The following is a 15,259-nucleotide window of genomic DNA, read 5'->3' on the forward strand; positions in this document are numbered from 1 at the left end:
TGGTTAACACGGCGGCCACCAATTGCTCGTTCTGCCTCGGATTCACCTCATTTCAGGTTGGATCTGGTCTCTCCCCCTGAAGCCGAAGCAACCTTTCTAAAACATGTCTGATTCTTGCATATCCTCCACACTTACAGGCAACCAAAAATCCCACTGCTCTTACAGTGAAGTCAAAGCCATGGGCGTGGGTCACGGGCATGGGCTGGCCTGGGCATCGCCTGCCTCTCAGGCCCTCCCTGCCTGCTCCCCCGAGCGCCCCACCCTCCAGAGAAATGGCGCCGGGCAGTTGGCAGAGCTTCAAGCGCTCCGTCTCCCCCCTCTGCAATCTTCCCGCCCGGCTGGCTGCGTGACCTGAGTCTCACGGGTTGCCGTGGTGCGTCAGACATTTCTCACCAACACCCCAGATGCTGACGCGCATGGCTGGCTCACAGCAACGGGGACAGTGGCCTGGGGTGGGAGACAAGAGGCAGCATGTCTCTTGAAAGAGGAAAGCGGAATTTTTGCCAATGCCACGGCCACGATTCGAAATTCAGAAACGGAAGAACAAAACAGAGCCGTTCAACCATAACGGCTTATGGCAAGGGGGACACAGATGGACCAGACATGATTGCCATGTGCCGCCGGGGCCACCGCCAGGCGCACGCTCGGTGCCGGACCAGTGTGCAGGACCCCCGCGCCACAGGCAGCCATGTGCACACCCACTGAAGGCCGGCAGGGGGTCTGTTCTCTTTGTAATACTGGCATTTAAAACTGCTCTGGCAGATGGAAGAAAACTATGTAATCAAAGTTGACATTTTAGTTTACTCTCTGTGCTTGTTAATTCTATTATCATTCACTGGGAGACCCGCGCGGAACGGTAACCAGGCTGCGGCAGCTTGCAGCTCCTGCGAAGAGGGTGCGCGTTTCCAGGGGCCGAGGAGACACTAATGATGAGCAACAATTAATCAATCACAAGCCTGTCACTCCCTGAAGGGGTTCAGGGGGGCGTAAAAGGTAAAGGCGCTATAAGTGAAATTTAATGAACAAAATAAACTAACAAACAAAATAGAAACGGACTCATGGACACAGAGAACAGACTGGCACCTGCCAGAGGGCAGGTGGGCGGGGGGCGGGGTGAGAAAGCTGAGGGGATTAAGCGAAAGAAAAAAAATACAGACACAAACAACAGTATGGTGGCCACCAGAGGGAAGGGGGGTGGGGTGAGGTGGGAAGGAGTAAAGGGGAGATGCATGGGGACAAAAGGAGACTGGACTTGGGGTGCCGAGCACACAGTACAATACACGGATGACGCGCTATAGAATCATACCCGTGAAACTTGCATAAGGAGAGTCACCCACTGAGTTCAATGAAAAAAAAGGTGACGGTGAATGTGTGGAAAGCTCAGTCTGCATTGGGTCACGTGCAGTTTTCAACAACATTCTCTTTGAGTCTTACGCTTAAAGAAAGGGAGAGATGGGGATGGGGGGAGAGAGAGATTTTCCGTCCCGCGTTGCTCCTTCATTTTGTCAGAATTCTTGCCTCTCTGTTTCTGGAGTCAACTAGCGTTTTCTTTCCCGATTCTCTCCTCTGTTTCCATCAAAAAGGCAGCATTTGAGCAGAAGCCTGGCTCAGCCGAAGCTTGGCTCAGACGCGGACCGCTGCGCACCTCCACCCCGGTCACGAAGTGTGAAACGGGGTGAATGGCCTCAAAAGGCAGAGTCGGCGTGGCCGCCGCCCGTCCCTCCCGGGAGCCCGAGGTCCGCGCGGAGGGCAGCGCCGGAGGCGTGAGGCGTCCAGACGGGCCTGTTGGTAAAAAGAGGCGCCGACACTCTCCCGTTTTTCTCAACCTGTGAAACAGGCTCATTTTAAACTCGGCTCCGGGGTCTTCTCTGTCACAGCCTGGCTCACGTGTCGCCTCCTCACTGCCTGACCCAGTGCAGCTAGCACTCCAGCCGCCCTCCGAACCCCGGGCACACGAGCGTGGCTACGCAGCGCCCACTGGTGTCCCTGAGCAATCACACCAAACACATAAAAGAAAACTCCCGCCCGTGGTCACATCCCTCCAAACAGACCCGAGGGTTTTCACCAAATCTAGGGACTGTGAACCAACATTTGTGGACTGGGACACAGCAACACGAACTTCGGGGGTGCGATGCCGGTCACGTTTTCACTTCATTTCCTCTTTCCTTTCGTCCAGGACTAACTGCCGGCTTCTGCGGTGTGAGACTGCTTAGCAGGTTTCTTTCTTCTCTGACCCGAGAATGAAGGCGAAGGCACATGCACGCAGCTCCCCAGCGGCTGGCCCGGGCCCCCCAGAGGCCACGCCTGGCGCAGCTGTGACGGGCTGGGCGAGCGCGAGGCGCCTGCGCACTTAAGATAGTGTTTCAAAAACACCTACCCCATCGTTACCTGTCAAAGAGAGAGAAAAGTGCATTTGTATACTGCTCTCGCTAAGTGTAAGATAATTCAGCCACACGCATGGAGTGCAGTGTAATATCCTGACAATTTGGGATCTTCTCTGGTTGTTTTTCTCACTCATAGTTTACAATCATGAACACAGAAGTAACTTAGAAGGATATGTTACCAAGTCCTGTTCAAAATATCATCGAAAGTTCTTTTTTATAGTCCATTATGTCGGCAAAAATATTTTTACCTTCTCAGTTGTTTTGTGTTTGTTTAGGGTTTTCGTTTTTTGTTTTGTTCTGTTGTAATTTTCTGATTCAGAAAACACCGTGGCCGGTAGATCAAAGGTGTACAGTTCAAGGGGAATGAAGCAGCCAGGTCTGGCCAGGCAGCGCTGTCAGCTCTACCTGCCGGCAGCTGGCGGCTGTCAACGGACTGTTCTCAGGGGTTGTCACCTGCTGCAAACATTCCTGTCTGAGCTCCATCAGCGGGGGCAGAGAGAGCTTCGTTTTGTTTTCATTTTTACTCCAAGGTGCATCCGTTCTGGCAGAAGCCAAGCTCGGACAGAAGCTGATGACAATAAGGATCGCATGTCCAGACCTGAGCCAAATGGCACCACGTCGTCTTCAATGTATTAGTTGTAGGTATGTAGTAGTTTTAGGGTCCCTTGTACAGCGATGCCCCGGCATCTTCCCGCCTGGCCCTTCTCCGCACCCGGGGTCCACAGTGGCCCGTCAGCCTGACAGTGCCCTCGTGCTGACCTTCTCCAGGCCCTGAGCAACGCATTTCCCCAACAACCAGCCATTGGGGGCCCTTCCCAGTCAGCGGTGACGGAGCCCAAGCATAGACCAACCCAGGGACACCGATCACGTTCTCACACTTGACGGCTGGCAGGTTTGGAGTTTGGGGCTCATGCATGAAAGGAAATAAATGTGAATGGACAAAGGAAGAAGGGTCCAGGCCCAGGGAGGGAGAGAGAGTGGCATTCAGTGACAGTTTGGAACTGTTCTCCGATGCGCTGAGTTCTGGGTCCAGGAGCCCAGACCCAGCGGGGCTGCCTGCACCCCCCGGTCCCCCGACAGTCTCAGCGAGAGCCCCCAGGTGTCCCACACGCTGCTTTATCTGCCAAGGAGTATTTTAAAACACAAGGCCCTGAATTAGATATTTTTATTCCTACGTTAAGGATTTGGAAACCAAGCCTAAGACAGGTTCTTTCTCAAAATAGCCCACCTTGCTGGTCTCTAAACCCAGGCACATTTTGCTAAAAGACCGAGGCATCTGAGACTCAGATGATGAAGACCATACCTTTTGCACCTAAGTCTGTCAACCTTAGAATCAGCCCGTGCTTCCGGCAGCCGCGCTGACCCTCTCTGCGAAGGGGCACCTGCGCACAGGTGCACCACGGTAAGCCGTCACCTGCCTTAGCGGGAGGCCCAGCTCCGCAGAAGAGGGTCCTCCCATGCAGTGGACACCCCAGGCTCCGGCCAATACTGTCAACAGTCGATGACGTTTATGGAGCTGTGCGAACCTTGCACAACTCACTGTGCTCCATGCTACCTGGATAACTGTGTTTCTCCCTTCCAACAAAACACAAGCAGAGGTATCACTATGATGCTGATAGCAAAGTGGAGGAAGCTGAGACTTAGAGAGAAAATCAGGGTTTTGCCAGGGCTGAAACGCCAGACCTTGGAATCCGGCCCCCTTCATCTTTTTACTTCAAGGCACGTGTCTCTAGGGTGAGAGCGTTCATGTCACCTTTCCTGATGCTAACTCCTTAGGACCCTAGTCCCTGAAGCCACTTGCTTGGGACCCGAGTCCTGGGCGGAGATGTGCCCACAGCTCCTCCTAGTGGCAGGAGCGGCCACTAACATGCACTGCCGGGTTAAGTGCTGGGAACCCGGGACACCAGGCAGCCCCAGCTGCGGCTTCGCGTGAAACACCTGCGCTCACACCCACCCTGAGCTCCGAGGCCGCGCTAAACGTCTGACGCCTTGTCTACACCGGAGGCCGTTAGCAACCGGGGAAGAGCATCGCGCAGATTAAACTGATAAAACTATCCCCGATTGTTTCGGCAGATGTGGAGCAGAGACCCCGGGGGCGCGTTGTTTTCCAGTTTCTTCCTCGCGCTGAATGGCAATGAACATCCGCGTTTCTTATCCCTGCTAATGACACAGTTGCACTGCACTGCGCTGCGGGAACTCCCTTTTCTGCTCCTTTGTGACTCGTCGCATTTAGTTGCATCCCCTGCAATGACCGGTTGCCTCCTCTTTTAAGAACGGGGTGCTGCCAGACACGCAGCTAATAGTTCAAGAGAGAGCGCTACGTCATCCTCCAACGCCGATTCCCTTCAGGGTTGATGCTTAAGGCGCGCCCAGCGGCAGGGGTCGGCCGTCTGGGAAAAGTGGCGATTTCCAGGCGCGCTCACAAGACCACAGCCTCACACACGCGTCAGGCCAGCTCGGACTGCTTGCCCCCTTCTCGGGAACAGGACACCTCAGGGACAGCCTGTGGCAGGTCCACCCGTCTTGTAATGAAGTCTTGCTCCTACCCTGCTTCTGCAGGAGAAGGCCGAAGAGCCCCTGGATAAGATATCGGGACACGTGCTCCCAGAATGGAAGCCAATTAACTGTGCACGTGATCAGAGGCAGTTTAGTGCTGAATAGAACGCCCCAGAAGCACCGGGGATCTGGCAGCGGATCCGCGCACCTGCTTTTGTGAGGGTGGCGAGGACTGCGTTGCACTCCTGGGGCTTCCTGAACCTTGGTCAGGGGACCCATTCAGAGCTCGGCGAAGGCGGCACACGGCTGTGGACTTCAGAAAATGACTCGTTAGGCACATCGACTCTGTATTGAGCGCTTAAAAGCTATCAAAATTGACCTTTCCAAATTGCAAGTAATTTTTAACCAAGAGTTCAATCTCTTGTTTATAAAATGCACCTTAGATCTCAGGTGGATGATGTGATACGCACTTAACAAGCAAGAAATCAACCTGAAGGGTCCAGGGCAAAAGCCGTGTGGCCCCAGGACTCCATGCCGCCTCTCCCACTGAGGAAGAGCCTCTCAGACCGGGAACGTAGTATCAGGCATGGGCCTGGAAAACGATGCTTCTTCCTAGAGCAAGTTCTGGGAAAACAAAAGCGGCATTTTCAGGGGCTCTTGTATTCACAGTATGTAAATAATATATGGCACATATGTCCTTATGTATTTTTTCCTCCAAAAGAACAATTATCCAACAGATCCAAAGAATTGCCCAGAGCAAATGTTCTTTTTCTCCAAAAGAACAATTATTAAACAGATCCAAAGAATTGCCCAACGCAAAGCAAGCCATGACATCACACTGATACACATTTACTGAAAACCTACTACGTGCACAGCATAGCTCTGCTTGGAGGTACACAGTGATTTAGAATGTTTGGTACCCGTGGCTGGCACCTCCCTGCTGGTCCACGTTTAGAAAATCCTCTCCATAAGACGTGGGGCTCCGCTCTGCCTGGCGGACCCCTCCCCCCGGGAAGACCTCTGAGCCTTGAGACTCAGCCATTGTTGAAGCAGGAGAGCGCCACCTTGAGAGGGGGCCGAGGCGGGGGGGGGGTCCCACCCTCGCTGCCAGGAGCGTGTCCTGCACACGTATGCCCACCACACACATATGCATACCACACACAACACACATGCACCTGATTCTCTGACATCATTCCCAAAACCTTCTCTTAGAATATTCAGATGAATTAGCTTCTCTAGTTAGCTCCCTCTCTTAAAAATATATATACATACATTTTTATCCTCATCAGAGGACATTTTTTTCCCCATTGCTTTTAGAGAGAGAGGAAGGGAGAGAGAGGAACATCGATGCAACAGAGCAGCATCAATTGGTTGCTTCCCTTGTGCACCCAGGCTGGGGATCGAACCTGTAACCCAGGTCATGTGCCCTGACTGGGACCTGAACCCACAACCTGTCAGTTATGGGACGATGCTCCAACCCACTGAGCCCCAGCCGAGCCCCCACCAAAGGCTCTTCGTTTTCTCCCAAACACAGATCCTGTGAATGAGCATAACTTCAAGTCAACAGAGACATGCAGGATTTATAAGGGAATGTTTTAAAAAACACGCATTTCCAAACACAGTTGGAGTTATAGCGACTCATAAAAATGCAGAGAGACAGGCAGCTCGCAGAGGAGACGGGTGCCGGGAACCCCCCGGGCTTGGCCCGAGGAAAAGACCCCACTGGCTCCATCCTGGCATGTGGATTACAAACCCCTCCCCAGGCGCGGGAAAATGAGTGTGCAGTGTTCGTCTCTCCTCCGGGTACAAGGCTGCTGATGTGCTGCTCTCTCATTATTTCTACAAACCGAACACCCTGCCTCAAAGCAGAGCGAGAATCCAAAATTCTGAGGAAATACAGCGTAGGTGCTCAAAAAAGCACACGTGAGAAGCTTTTCCTTGGGAACCTCGAAATCCGTTGGCGGTTGGTAGCAAGACTGAACCCAGAGAGAGAATAAAAATCCTATCACTATTTTGGCTTTTGAATCTCAAAAAGTATACATGTGTGTGGTGGGATTAATAGTTTCCTCTCGGGAGCCACACCCAGCAGAACACAGGCAAATTCCTAGACAATTTAGAAGAAGATTTTGTGTGTTGCTTTGTACACATCACTACCGAATTGGACAAAAACCTCCAAACTAAGCTCTATAAAATCGAGATTCACAGCGACTGAAAAATGCCTCACGTAGGTGGCAGGTAACATTCGGAACTGCTCGCCTCAATAGAGACTGTGATAAAAGTAAAAGTGTGAGTTTGAAAAGTGGTGAAGTACCCAGATTTTTATTCCAAATCCCGTTCAACAAGTGTCGAGTACACCCTGGATGGCCCTCCCCTGGCCTCGGCGGGTCCCCCGCACCCACGCACTCGCCGGCACTCTGCTGGGGAGGTGGGGGTCCGCTTCGATGTCTGGGGGCTCCTTCCGGGCAACGCTCTCCTCTGCAGCCCCCCGAGAGGCCATCGCTGCGCCTCTTCCTGTCCTCAGATTCTTGGCCGTGTCCCTTCGACTTCAAGCGTTGGCCCAGCTCGGCCTGGGTGCTGCTCCGTGTCCGTGGTAACGAGCTGGGGAAACGACGGGGGCGCACGCTGCCCCCCATCCTCGGGCCATCGCTACTCTCCTTTGTTACCTGATGCTCGTGCCTTGATAGGTCTTGTTCCATATGTTGTCCGCTTGTTTATTTTTTCAGGTTCGGTGGTAGCTCTGGTCCATCTCGGTTGGCGGTGAACGTCCCTGAGCGTATTCACTCTGACCCTCAAGGACAGCCTGGGAGCCTCAGCGTGTGAGCAGTGAAGGAGCCACGGTGACGGTCGCACCGTCCTGGCGACTCACATGTTCCTCGGGGAAGTAACCGGACAAAAGAAAAAGAAAATGTCTTCCACCCGAACCGATGCTGTCATTTAATGGGCGTTGCTTTCCATAAATATTCTGTATTTTTTAAAAAAATTTAAATATTTAAAACATTTCTTAAAATATTTTATACTATTCTTGAATAGCTAGAGTTGTTACATTGCCATGGGCTGATTTTATTTTCCTCTGCCCACTTAAAGCTCTTCTCAACAAGCTATAGAGAGAGATCTAGAAGTTACTCACTTTATATTCCTTAACTTTAGAAGAATCTACAGAATAAATAGAAATATTCTATAATAAAGAAAACTCTTTTGTGTGGGTAAAATATAACTCATGGGGCTTCTGACCAATTGCTCAGACTGCACCTACAGGTAAAACCACTCTAACTGCTTTGCCTTGGTTGACGGCTTGGTTGTTTCGAACTCGCTAGTAATTTAGTTTCACCGGCACGACCATGCCAGGGTACGAGACCGACGGGCTGTCTCCCGGAGCCAACTCACTGAGTCGGCCGGGCGCGGCCGAGCTGGTTGTACATGGAGCCGCGGACCCCCAGGAACAGCGCTCCCGTGAGGGGCGGTGCAGGCTTTGGGGCACACTAAGGAAATATTAGGATTTCTTTCTTTTCCTGTAATGTTTTCATCAAAGGACTTTGAAGCTGCACCAGTACGAAAGCTCCTGAGATCTAAGGGGTCTTTGTTATTTGAGTCAGGACACTGGTGATTGCAAATAGCTCGGGCGTGTCTTGTTCGCACAGCAGCACAGAGAAAGCAACCACAGCCAGAATCTGGAATCATCCCACTTGCCGCCTAAACAGAACACCCAGATGGACTCAGTGAAACATATACCAGGAGACACCGGCCTGGTTTGCACCCAAGGACCGCTGCACAAAGCTCAGAGGGCATTCCACGGACAGGACTGGGTTCACCAAGGATGCAGGGCGCTCTTGTCCCTGAAACGTCAGGAGGCGTTGCCGTACCAATAGGCCTGCTTGTAAGTCTGTAGCGGCAAGAACTGAGGTTTTTGCTTAGAACGCAACTCTGTGGATTAAGAGACGTCAGCGAAGGTTAATTTGGGAGAACAGCACAGCGCCGTTACAGCCGAGTGAGGAAAAGAACTCGGGGACACGGAGAGCAGTGCGGTGATGGCGGCGGGGGTGGGGGAGGGAAAAGGGGGTGTGGGGCGGGGTACATGGTAACAGAAAAACATGCCATAAAATACCTCGTTGATAAAAACTAAAATAAAATATAATAAAATGCCAGCGACAGTGGCCTCTTTGCAGTTCTGGACTCTCTCCTCACGGCATGTTGTGGATACGAAAGAAACAACACAGGATGCAGTGAGCATTAGAAGGAACGTAACAGGATCTGAGGTGGGGGCTGGGTGATCTCGCAGATGCACGTCATTTTAACATTAGAAGATACTTGAACATTCCCTGATTTGGCAGATGTTCCGGGTGGGGAAGCGGCCCCACAGGAGCTGGGGGGAGCAGCCCACGCATGCGGACCTACAGGAGTTAGCTCTCCCAGTCCTGCCTGGTCGGCGGCCGATCTGCCCACACGGGACCCCCAACCTTCCCTGCACGGCAGGGTTTCTAGAGGTGCCTCCTCCTCCCTCTACTCAAGGGGTTGCCTTGGCTGGGGGGACGCTGCTCTTCGTCACTGTAGAGCGAAACTTGGGGGAAACGCAAAGGACTGGTGTTTATTACAGGCAAAGTCCTGAAGGTCTCCGGCCAGGTGGGCGGTTCAGGGTCGCAGTGAAGAAGGCAGGCTTTAAAGTGCGTGTTGCCCTGGGGGTTGGTTGTCCGAGACTGGACAAGCTCTGTCACTTCTCTGAGCCGTTGATATTATGAAACCAAAACAATTGTAAAAAGTCTGATCCCAAGTAAATTGCTTTAGGCAATTATCTGTCGAAAACAGCCACTGTTACTATAACATCAAACAGGAGAGTCCAGCCCACGTTTGTTTGTTTATTTGCTTCCCCCCGCCCCCACCCCCGGGAAGGGCACTGTGACCTGACAGCTCTTTCTGTTACGCAAGATTCACAATGGAAAATATCAAGATTGCTATAGCTTATAACTGCGTTGAGACAGCCACGTTTTCATGCACCCAGTGTGAAGTAGAATGAACACATCATATAGAATCAATACCATACTGTGACCCAAGTTCTCTGTCCGATTCACCTGGGGCCACAGGCTTCTCAAAGGGCCACGGGCGTGGAAAGACAGCCGGGCGCTGGGGCTGGCAATGACGCAAATGTGCATGGAACGGGCCAGATGGCTCTCTCCACCTGTTCCTCCCTCTCCCTTCACACGAGCTGGACTCCGAGGCCTGGGAGCCAGGGGTCCAGCTGCGAACAGCTCCTGGGCGCTCAGGCAGCAGCTGAGTTGGGGGGATGAGGTGGGAAGAGAGAGCAGTTTGACCCTACCACAAGAACCAGAGAAATGTGTGCTGAAACAGGAGAGAAACACAGTGTTCTCCTCTTAACCGTTTTTAAAGCCCTTTCGTGAATGACTTGTTCAATTAATGAATGGAAGTAAGGAAGCTGGAGCAAATTTTGTTCCCTTTTTCCCTTCCCTGAAATGTCAGAATCTGAATTCCTTAAGGTGGGAGGTGTCCCAGTGCAACAGAGGCGTACGGGGCTTGAAACACCAAGACGCAGAATGAGTGTGAGAAAGGGGGACAGAAAGGGGGACACGTGAGTTAGAGCGGTGCCACTTGAAGAGGAAGCCATGTTTTGGAAGAAAGAACTTCCAAGAGCTAAATCGAGTGACCGCGATCTAGGGGGGTCCGACCTTTTGGTGTCTCTGGGCCACACTGGAAGGAGAAGAGTTGTCTTGGGCCACACATTAAGTACATTGTGACATGAAATTACAGAAAAATCTCACCATGGTTTAATTATATTTACGATTGTGTGTTGGGCCGCATTCATAGCCATCTTGGGCTGCAGATGGCCTGTGGGCCGTGGGTTGGGCACCGTTGCTAGAAGAAACAAATGATGGGGGAAAAAGTATCTTCCGGTCCTTCAAGAGTGGCTCGGGGTAAGGCGTGAAGTCTGAGAGCGACTTAAGGGCATCTCAGGACCCCGAGTCTCTCCATCTGCAAGTCCCTGCAGCAGATGCCCCTGGCGCAGGTAGGAATGGGGTTTCCATCCTGCCCACCCAAGGCTCTGGCGCGCGGTGGAAGGTGCTAGTTACCCGCTCACACCCAGCTTTCCCCTGGCCTTTGTCCTGGGACTCTGATCTTACTCGTCAGAAGCTGTCTACACAGATGTTAAATCCTCCGCTCTCCCTTGAAGGTACGGTATGCATGGCATGAGACTGGCCACTGAGTGCCAGGCAACACTGGAGTTGCAGTGAGCACAGATTTCCTATCGGCCAGATGGAGTAGGTCCATTTCCTGTATGTTGGCTCTGAAGCAATACACTTTATTCATTTTATTTATCCTGCACCTCTGGCTTCCTCAGCTTTCAGAACAAAATTCTGTTTCGCCCCTAACATTTTAGCAGCTCCTTTCAATTCTCTGCTGCTGCTGCTTTAGTCAAAATCTCGGTAATCTCTGCTCTGTTCTGTAGCAGCAAATCCTCAGTTAATCTCCAGCCTCCAACTCAAGGGTAACTTTCCAGCTTTTTATATTACAGAATCACCGTATTTTCCCTAATTGCGTTCAACTAGCACAGAATAAGAGAATGGGAGGCAGAGAGTTAAAGGATTATTTATAAAGAATAAAGTAATTATTATTACTGTGACGGTATTAGTCCCAGATGTAGACATGAGAACTCCAGGAACAGTGGGACATGACATAATAAATAAACTTTTAAACCCATGTATACAGGGTCAGTTAATTTTTGACAGAGGAGCCAAGAGCATACTATGGGGAAATGCACAGCCAAGGAAACCATCAACAAAATGGAAAGGCAACCTAAGGAATAGGAGAGAATATTTGCAAACCATATATCTGATAAGGGGTTAATATACAAAATATACAAGCAACTCACACTACCTACCTAACCTTGGTCAAGTTCTGCTAATTGCTCACAATTCCTTTAAAAAAAATTCTGATGGAGTCTTATCTTGAGACCCCTTTCCTCTCGTTGACTACACTCTGGACACCTGCCTGCCTTTCACTTCCTGCGGTGCATCAAGCTCTTCCCCACCCTAGGGCCTTTGCACGTGCTGTTTCACGCAGCCCCAAAGTGCTCCCTTTGCTTAGTTACTTCTTATTTTCTGGGTGCTTGGTGGTCCTTCCTGTTTACGCAGTTTAAAACCAATGCCCCAGCCCTGATCGGGTGGCTTAGTCGGTTGGAACATCACCCCGTACATAAAAAGGTTGTGGGTTTCATCCCTGGTCAGGGCGCATATCCAGGGCGTGTTCAATCTCTAGGATGAGGGATCGATCTTCCCTCGGGGGAGGGTTCCCTCTCTGGTTGGAGCCCATACAGGAGGCAGCCGACGGATGTTTCTCTCTCACACTGAAGTTTCTCTCTCTCTCCACCCCTTCCTCTCTCTCTAAAGTAATCAATAAACATATCCTCAGGTGAGGATTTAAAACATCAGAGCTCCACGTCATTCTGTTAATTGGCTCACTGCATCTTACCACTCATCACAGTTCGCAGTTTTGCATCGTTAGGGGTGTGTCCCTCCAAGAACACATGTCTTCTTCTAAACCTACTGCCTCATGTTTTCGTGTTTTCTAACCCCCAGTACCTCAAAATGTGCCTTTATTTTTAAAATAGTGTCTTTATAGAGGTGATCAGGTTCAAACGAGGTCATTAGGATGAGCCCTAACCATTATGACTGCCGTCCTTGTGAAGAGAGGAAATTCGGACGCAGAGGCAGACACCCAGCAGGAAGACGATGTGAGCACGCTGAGGGAGAAGGCAGCCGCGTGACGGGGCGGGGGATGCATTGCTGCCCGAGGAACTCCGAGGACCGCCGGCGAACACCAGAGGCAAGAAGAGGCAAGGAGGGACCCTCCCCTACGGCCATCAAGCAGAAGGTGGTCCTGCTGACACTTGACGTCAGGCTTCCGGCCTCCAGACTGCGAGACGGTGCATTGCTGTTATTCCGAGCCACCTGGTTTGGGCGCTTTATTAGGGCAGCCCTAGAGACTAGTATGTGCATCTGTTGAGATGTATTTATTATTCACCTTACTGTTCACCCTGCCCAGAGTGGGGCGGCTGGCACCTATCCAGGGCAGTGGGGTATTGGTGGAATTAGTGAATTAGCACGCGAACGGATGCACGGATGGCGACGTTGAAATGCAAAGAGGTTCCAAAGACTTTACAGTCTCAGATGGTTCAAACAAACCACTTCAAAGTGGTAATAACTTAATCTTAAAATCAGTAATCATAATACTTCAGGTAGAAAGAGAAAATCTTTTATGCATAATTATCAAATGCCTCATTTAACCAGCTACGATGAGCTACTTAAATTGCATGTGCAGGGATGACTTCCCCTAGAACGAGGAAGCATTGTTCTTTTGAGCTTACCAAAAGATGGCCCTAACTTTATGTTTTCGAATAAAAAATACAAACAATCTCTTCAATCTCCATGACTTACCTCAGGAGAACTATAAACAGGAACTGTGGAAGTTCAGTTTTGCCCTTTGGAACATATGTAATAATAGAACGCCATCCCAACAGGCCAAGGTTACAGGTTCGATCCCCAATCAGGGCACATACAAGAATCAGCCAATGAGTCCATCAATAAGTGGAACAACAAATCGATGTACATTTTTTCCTCTCCCTTCCTCTTTCTCAAAAAAAAAAAAAATCAGTAAATAAAAATTTAAAAGAAGAGTTACATTCACTGAGGGTGGCAAACACACCCACCCACTGCTGTCCCATTTGAAAGGATCTCATCGCTTACGATGAGGAATGTCAATACATTTTCAAAACCCATGGAGCCATAATCCATGAAGAGGAGGCAGGACCATAGGAAGCAGTGCGCTTGCCAATGGCTTCCTGCTCCGGCTAACTCACACGTCTCTCCACTAATTACCACCCACACTGACACCCTGCACACGCACACATGTACCTGTGCACACACTTATATCTATGTATATTTATAGTCGCACATATGCATCTTATGCAGAGCGTTTCTTAATACATCTTAGTAATGATGACCATTACTTTGCCTCATCTCAGCTGAATTCACGGGTGGGCTGGCAGCTTCAAGCATCAGGGAGGGGGCGAGGTAGGGGGACAAGGGGAAACCGTTGTAGAATTTAATACTTTTTTTTTTTTTTTTGTCAGAGCAAATAGCCAGAGTCAGCTGTGTTTAATTTATTCTCACACTTCCTAGCAATGTGCATCTGGCAGGTTAAGGCCCCTTCCGCAGATGGGAAATTGGGGCTCAGAATTTTAAATGCTGAAGTGCCTTTTTTTTTCTTGACAGTATGCTCCAAATTTCATTCTACCTTGGGTGACTCCAACGGTTTATCCAAAGCCCTTATGAAATGCGCTGGACCATTATTTCTACGTTCGCGAGCTGGACGTCAGAATCGTGTTGCCGGAAAGAATCTGTGTCCAGGCAACTTCCATTTCTTGGAGAAGGTGGCCCGTCACCTCACGTCTGGTTTCTAAAAAGCGAGGCACTGGGAAACGCTCCTTGATTTGTTTACTACTCTGCTGGGGAGAAAGGAACTGGACAGAGCAGAATCTGTGGTTTGGGAAGTGGTTATGGAAAGAAGGCCCCTGTTGAATGAAAGGTACACGTCATCTTGAGGGTCAACCTTTCTTCTTAGTAAAAGGCAATGACGTTATTTTGTTGTGGTTACAGAGCTTTTGATGCTGAGGTGTCCAGCCACCATTCCACATTCCTAACAAGGCCCCTCACAGCTCACGTCACAGCCGGTTCAGGAAGCCCGCCCCGGGCGCGGCTGCGGCCCATTCCCCGGGGCTGGAAGGCGGGGACGCGGTCTCTCCTCCAAGCGGTGCTGGGCCAGGTGGGTGTCCACGGGGAAGGGAACGAGAGAGTGCCCCCACTCACACACAGCCACTCCTCCTGCACAGCCACTCCCTCCACGTGGGCCCCAGCCTGAATCTAAAAGTGGAAACTCTGAGGAGAAAGCCGGGGGCGGGGGGTGGGGCGCATGGAATAACCTTGGACTTGGCAGTGGATTGCTAGACAGGACACCACAGGCAGAGCCGGTAAGGGAAACACCAGATACACGGAGCTTCGTCAAAGTCAAAAACTGTGTTTCAAAGCACATTATCCAGAAAGTGAAAAGAAATACTGGCGCGTCATAATCTGGTACGGGATTTGGAGCTAGCACATACATGAATAACACAATAACAGAAAGACAAAACTTGGAAAAAGGACAAAAGAACTGACCTTTCTCCAAAGAATATACAAAATGGGCAGTAAGCACATGAAAAGATACATCAGGAAATGCAAATGAAAACAGCAAGGAGATAACCGCTTCTTCCACTAGGATGTCGATAATAAAAGAACAGGAAATAGCAAGTGTTCCGGGGTGGTGGAGAAGTCAGAACC

Source organism: Pteronotus mesoamericanus, unplaced genomic scaffold (genome assembly GCF_021234165.1).
Source record: "Pteronotus mesoamericanus isolate MK-2021 breed Mesoamerican mustached bat unplaced genomic scaffold, CSHL_Meso_final scaffold_99, whole genome shotgun sequence".
NCBI classification, from domain to species: Eukaryota; Metazoa; Chordata; class Mammalia; order Chiroptera; family Mormoopidae; genus Pteronotus; species Pteronotus mesoamericanus.